The sequence below is a fragment of the Callithrix jacchus genome, chromosome 17 (genome assembly GCF_049354715.1).
Source record: "Callithrix jacchus isolate 240 chromosome 17, calJac240_pri, whole genome shotgun sequence".
NCBI lineage: Eukaryota > Metazoa > Chordata > Mammalia > Primates > Cebidae > Callithrix > Callithrix jacchus.
The window spans coordinates 55,366,501-55,374,476 of NC_133518.1; positions in this window are offsets into that span (position 1 = coordinate 55,366,501).

Sequence of the window (7,976 nt, forward strand, 5' to 3'; positions counted from 1 at the left end):
ACGGCTAAACTGCTGTAGTACCTTGCATCCCAGAGAAACAGAACAGTGGCTTAACTGAGACAGTGTATCCTGCAGACCAAACTTTAGTACTCTCATTCCCTGGAGAGCTGGACTAGCCCCCTAGCACTAGAGCTGCTGAGACCCCCCTCTCCCTGGGACGTAAAATCACCGCTGTGCTGTTTCCTCCCTAGAAGGGCCCAAAGGACAGTTGTGCTCCACTATTCAGGTACTTGCTACTACTGTGCCTGGCCTCAGAGAGCCTGGGATACTGCTGACGCCACCATCCCAAGGTCTAGAGTCACTACTACTACTACTACTACTACTACTACTACAAGGGGACCCACATTGCCACTGATCCCTATTGGCTTAGGTTCCTGAATTGCAGTAGCACCCTGTTCCCTAGGCCCAAATATCCAGAGCACCCCTTCTTCTCCAGAGTTAGTCTAATGCCATTCCCTGGCCCCTAGGGATAGAATCACAGCTATAACCCAAATCCCTGGGCTCAAGTTGCTAGGGGGTACCCTCAGAGTCACAGATCTGGGCTCTTTGGGCAACCTGCATTCAACCTTACCACAGAGAACAAACAAGCACCCCAAGACTCAAGTGCCACAAAAAGTTCATGAGACCTTGAGTCCAGGACCCAGGCATCATAACCATTCTGAGCACCTAAACCTGGAACCCAGCACTGCTACAGCTACTTATAGGCCATGTCAGACTGGACTCCAAAAGGGATACTCTAGTCTAAATCTCCCCAGTGTGTGGAATATGAAAATAAAGAAAACCCCCAAAGCCTTTGACACCGAGGATATTAACAACCTATGCCACTGCCACTACCACAAACTTTTATTGCCTAGGCAACTGAGGTACCCACAGCTACCGCTGATGTTGAATGCAGCTAAAGAAGCTGCATGAGGCCATACCACTGCATCTCTCTTGAAACAGTCACTACACCCTCCTCAACTGGCACACTACAACTCAGATGCAGATGAAAGTCTTTCTCTACAAAAGCAAGAGAAAAGCATAAGTCACATATAAGGGAATCTCCATTAGATTAGCAGTGAATTTCTCTGCAGAAACCTTACAGGCCAGGAGAAAATGGGAAGATATATTCAAAGTGCTAAAAGAAAAAAATTTTCAGGCAAGAATACTATTTACAGCAAAGCAATCCTTCAGAAATGGGGGAGAAATAAAGTATTTCTCAGACAAGCAGAAACTGAGCGAGTCTGTCACTACTAGACTGGCCTTACAAAAAATGCTCAAGGAAGTCCTACATCTGAAAGTAAAAAGATGATAATCACTATTATACAGACATATACAAGTATAAATATCACTGGTAGAACAGATATGCAAAGGAGAAAGGAAAAATAATCAAACTGTATCACTATAGAAAACTACCAAACTGCAATGATAAACAATAAGACAGAAAGAAATGAACAAAGAATATACAAAACAACCAGAAAATAATTAACAAAATGACAGGATGGTTCAACATATGCAAACCAACTTAAATATGATACATCACATTAATAGAGTGAAGAACAAAAATCATTTGATCATCTCCATAGATGCAGAAAAAGCATTTGATAAAATTTAACATGGCTTCAAGTTAACTCTCCACAAGTCAGATGTAAAAGGAACAAATCTGAACACAATAAAGGCCATATATGACAAACCCACAGCCAACATCATACTGAACAGGAAAAAGTTCAAAGCTTTTCCTCTAAGATCTGGAACAGACAAGAATATCCACTTTCACAACTTTTATTCAGCATAGTACCCGAAGTCCTAGCCAGAGCAATTAGGCAAGAGAAAAAAAAATGAAGAGCATGCACATTGGAAAGGAAGAAGTCAAATTGTCTCTGTTTGCAAATGACATTATCATATATACACGAAACCCTAAAACTCCACCAAAACACTTTTAGAAGTGATATATGAATTCAGCAAATTTGCAGTTCAAAAAATTAATATATGAACACCAGCAGAATTTCTATGTACCAACAGCAAGCCATCAGGAAAAAATAATCAAAGAAAGCAAGCCATTTGCTTGCTTGTTTTTTGTTTACAATAGGTACAAAAAAACAAAGTATCTAGGAATGAATTTAACCAATGAGGTAAAATACCTCTACAAGGGAAATTGTAAAAAACATATAAAGAGAACACAAAAAGTAGAAAGACACCCCATGTTCATGGATTGGAAAAATATTGTTAAGATGACCATTCTGCCAAAAGTGATCTACAGGTTTCATGCAATCCCTGTGACTGAATGGTCATCACTGTGATTCCCTGTGATGCCAAAGACTTCTTCATAGAAATTAGGAAAAAACAATCCTAAAATTCTATGGAACCACAAAAGACTCCAAGTAGCCAAAACAATCCTGAGCAGAAGAATAAAGCTGAAGGCATCACACTAGTGAAATTCAAAATATACTGCAAAGCTGTAGTAACCTAAACAGCATGCCGTATTGAAGAGATCTCTGCACTTTCATGTTTATTGCAGCACTATTCACAATATCCAAGATTTGGAAGTAACCTAGGTATCCATCAACAGATGAATGAATAAAGAAAATGTGGTACATCTACACAATGGAGTACTACTGAGCAATAAAAAAGGATGAGATCCTGTACTTTGCAACATGAATGGAACCAAGGACATTATGTTAAATGAAATAAATCAGGCACAGAAAGATAAATATCTTTATCCTCACTCATATGTGGGAGCTAACATAATTGATCTCATGGAGGTAAAGAATACAACAGTAGTTAACAGAGGCTATAGAGAGTGAGCATAAGGATTGGGAGATGGGGATTAAGGGAGGTTGTTTACAGGATACAAAAAATGCAGTTAGAATAAGTGTTAGTGTTTGACAGCAGAGTAGGGTGACTATAGTTAACAGTAATTTATTGTGTAGTTCAAAATTGGTAGAATGAAAGATTAGGAATGCTCCCCACACAAAGAAATAATAAATGTTTGAGGTGATGAATATTCTAATTACCCTGATTTGAACACCACACATTGTATGGAAGTATCAAATTGTAGCATGCATCCCAGAAATACATATAATTATGTGAGACCTCAATCACGTCAGGGTCACATGAGATGTTGATCATCACCTATGGAGGTCTGTCCTGACTCAATGATGGATGAATAAAATGCACTCTCACCCACAGAATACAGTGTTGAGTGGACTAGGGATGGTCAACTGCTTTCAGAGGGCAATTGCAGCTACCCAACCCCCACTCGCAGCTCCTCCTCACATTGATTCAGTATAGATTTAACAACAGAGGTTCTAAGTCAACATGCTTGTGTATAATTTACATGGTTAAAAGAGTGGTTTTATGAATGATAAAAGATCTTGGTTCCAGGGGCCCTGAGTAAACACCACTAGTGAGTAATTCCCCTTTGACCTCCCCTAGAGGGCCACCCAGTACAAAGTTTACATGAATAAACAGAGTAAAGATAAAGGAATGTGGGGTAAACTGATTTAACTGGGGAAGCTTTTATTATCCTACAACTTAAAGTTCTAATGCACAAACTGGCTGCCTTCAGCCCATTCTCATTAAAACCTTTTGGCCTTCCAAAAGGTTTGAGACTATAATCTTATACCTTTCCCTAATATTTTGCTAGCTACCCTAAGTGAATCCCAACAATTATATATTAGTAAAAAAATTTCTGTCCTTTAATTTGGAGAGTCTGCTATCTATGAGATAGTAGAAAAAGCAATGGCCCAGATGTAAAATCTCAGTTTCTTATTAATCTGAATCCCAGGGTGTGTAAGTTTAAGAAAATCACACCTGAAACCTACGTCTAGCCCTTCAAAGGAGTTGATGAAGACTAAACGAAATCTATATGTGAAGTAGCTCTGAAAACCCTAAAATGCTATACAAATATCACAGAGTATGTATGTGATAAGAATGGTATATGAAATCCTGCCTGCCACCTCCAGCATTTTATGATGTAAAAACAGAAATTGTGCTTAGGGAATGGTGGCCTATGTATAATTATTTCACTCATTTATTAGTGTTCTACTCATTCAAGGTCCTCTCAGAAAAAGGGAACCATTTTAGAAAATGTCCTGAAGAGCCTAGCATAATGAGCTGCTTCCTACTACCAAAGGTACACAAAAGACTACATTTTAGGATATAGAATCCCAACCACTCACCAAACCATGGCTGCTCTGCACATAGACCACTTGTGAAGCTCTAGTCACTGAAATGTAAAGGCTAGAGAAAACTTACGTGGGCTTGTGAGGCAGGTGGGCAGACTGGACGGTGGGAGGTTAACCACATTGATGTGCTGCCCAACTTAATCTCATAGTAACCTTATAAAGCAGATATTAGTATTGTTGTTTTACAAAGGAGGAAACCGAGGCTCAGTGAGAAGCCTGTCCAAGCTTATGAAGTATTTGGGGCTAAAATTTAAAGTTCACTTTTTATGACATTCTAAGTAATCAGAATGATTCTTAGTAATCAGAGGCATTTACAAATTTTCATGCAACATAGTTTGTAACAGCAATCAACCAATCAACAAAATTTAAACATTTTAAATTTTAAAATGAAAAATAAAAAATAAAATCCAAGTGTGCCCCAGCAAGGGAAATGATAAACCATAAAATATGCAACTGATATAACTAAAAAGCAAGGAAAACAAATAAAATCTCCCAGTCAACACAAGTGAGTCTAACAGTGTGTCAAAAAAAAAAAAAAAAAAAAAAACACACATAAAAAAACCAAGCTTCAGTATTTTTAAAGTTCAAAATCATGTGAAAAGAAACATTTTATTCAGCAAATGATTAAACCCCAAAATTCAATTTAGTGGTTTCTTCTTCTTGGGGAAGAAGAGGTTGTAATCAGGGAGGGTACATTTTAAAATTAATGAAATATTCTATTTCTCAAGCTAACTTGGGTATTTATTATACTTTAAAGAAATATTTTTATACTTTTGAGTGAATTAAATGCAAAATTTTAAAACACAAGCACATATACAAATACCTAAGACTATTTCTGGAACTTGATCTCAACATATTTTTGATACTGTTATTGTCATTCTTGCTTAAAGATAGGAGGTATTAGTTAATTCCACAGCAGGAAAAGGGGCAATGACAGGCCATAGTTTTCTAAAAACCATGGGTAATGCTGTTTGTAAAATTTGTCAAGTGGGTCAAAGGCATAGTTCTTCACTCCAGGAGGCAAGCAGTGTCTCTGCCTCCAAGAGACCTACTCTGCCCCTTGCCACTGGAGCCTCGTCCCCTCCCCTTGGCTTGCCTGCACTTGGTCTTGAAATCCAGCTTTGCCTCTATAGTCACTCCCTCCTATCTCATTTCAGGCCACAAGTCTTGGTTTTCAGACTTTTTATTCACTCCATTTCAGCCCATTCATGAGTCACTCTTGCCTGTGGACAACTGGCACTCCCAGGCACAGTCCAGGAAAGATGAATTCAGTGAATTAAGCCAATGAAATCCTTTATGAAAAGTCATAATGGACCTGACAGGGCTGTTTCTATCCTAATTCCAGGGATAGCTTGAGAAGATACGAGAGATCTGAGGCAGTATTTCTCAGTGTGTTACACAGTGATCAGAATCACCTGGGGCACATGTTAAAAATGCACATTACTGGACCCATCAAGAGCATTAGGAATAGGAGCATCTGAGAATGGGGTCCAAGATTTAGCATCTCTGAAAAACCACCCTGACAGTTCTGATGCTCTTCGATTTCCCTGTAAAATTACTATCTTTGAGGAAACCTGCCCTATCAAATATTGGCCTGATCTAATCATGGATACAACCTTGGACGGTAAGTGTATGGGTTTTTGTCAAAGACAGACACATCACCAACCCGAATGATGAGCAGCAACCAAGTCATGTGCAGGGGAAAAAAAAGTACAGGGTCAAGCTTTTCTCATATAGCAGGTATATTGCTTAAACACTGTTCAGATTTTACTCAGTGAAGCTGTTCCAACACTAGGTAGGTGATCATCACAGGTAAAAACAAAGAGAAAATGTCCTCTGCATTTTAAATTATCTTGCTGCATTCTTGTTGGCCCAGTCAGATTTATGGAGAGTATGGAGGAGGAAGCAGTAAGTTGTATCAAAATTTTTAAACAAATGTGCAAAGGCAAAGAGGACATGTCCACTTAAACAACTGGCCTGGCTCAACTGTGCCTTTCTTCTATAGTAGAGCTTCATCTAAGATTGAGCCAGAATGGAGTGTGTCTCTATCCATTTTATTTTGGGCAAAGACAATAGATGTGATTAGAGCCTCAATGTACTTTTCCTAGATTTGTTTTCTGTAAAAAAGAACTAATTAAGGATTACAACCTCCAACTTTCCCAAGTGCTTGAAATGTTACTATTGTTTCAAATTTATAAAGAGCTTTCATGACCTGAATAACCCAGTCATGCAAGCATTTATTCTATTGTTAGAGACCTAGTGAACTGGTATCTGGAGGTTTTATATGTGGGAAAAGGCACATTCCTGGCATGCAGCTTTAATGGAGGTGAATATAAGATACCACATCTTGCCTTGGGAAAATGAACTAGAGACTCAACTAGAAAACTTTGTTTCAGACCAGTTAAAAATGTAAAATATAGCTACCATAGAGCTTAATTGTACAGTGGTAGTTTCAACTTCTGTACCAGGAGACAGTTTTTTTTGCATTTTCTTGGGATTGGCCCACAGCTATAGCCGTATTGGACAGATGTTTTTAACTTTAAATGCAATGTAGAATTACCTATCATTTCTTTGCTATGCAGATTGAATATTTTGCATGAGCATTCAAAAACGCATGTTTATAGTTTGAACTTCTTACGTTTATTGTTTTCTACTACCAAATGTACTGTCTACAGATGGAAAACTCACATCTTTGAAGGGTGGTGAGGAATTGCTCACAACAATCAGTTACACACAGAGAGACATACTACACATAATGTTGGGAAGGGCTAGATTATAGTTATCAAAATATGTACAGGAGCAATCCTCATCTAGAAGAAGTGTTTCAGGGATTCCAAATGTTCATACTCAACAGCTGGTCCTATTCTCAAGACTTGGTCAATGGAAAATACTGCTGCTTTTCCCTCCCTTATGTTTCCCCACCTTCTCTATTGCCATCTTTGTGAAAGCAAGAGTGGCATGCTGCCTTATCATTGCTGCTCCTTATTACCCTCAAATGACAGCAATGAAAGGCAAGGCGATTAAGCAACGTGGCAGCACATTTCTGTGAGTTTAAAGACAGACAAGATAATTTTAGTGAAGAGGGGCTAGAGGTGCTTTACAACTAGAGGGAACCGCTGCAGTTATTTTTAAAAGTCAATGGCTTCCTTGCAAGACAGGCACTACCAATTTGAAGTTATTTTTAATTAAAGGTAATCTGATTTCAGAAAAAGGAAAACCAACATGCAGAATATACTTATAGAGGTGACCAACCTTTTTGGAGTTGCTTGATTTTGCCGTAACTTGAACTTTTTACAAAAAAGTGCTGAATGGTATCTTCCAATTCCAAAGATTTGAATTTATATTAACAATTCTGTGGTAGTACTAACCTACAAATACGCTTGAGATAAGCTGGTGTAAAGCAACAATCTTAAGATACATGTAGTCTAGTTTTGGGGTCTGAAAATACTATAAACTTACTTAGCTTGACAAGCTATAACCAATATTCTGGATAATGGTTAGTATGTAACCATAGATACATGCATATATAGACACACATATGTATACATATATACACAAATGCACATTTATAATTACTTTTAGCCTACTGTTAGACACTAAACATCACAATTTAATCTTTGGTGATGCAGAAAGTACTGTTTGCTACCCTGCAGAATCTTGTAGTCAAGATTTCTGGTTATGAATCAGTGTTAGTTTATTCATCGACAAAATACAGGAGCATCTGAGGGGAGACTTTCCTCTCCACTGGCCTCAGCTTACAGAACTGAGTACTAGACCTACAGCTAGAAGAGGTAGTTAAGTACTGATTCT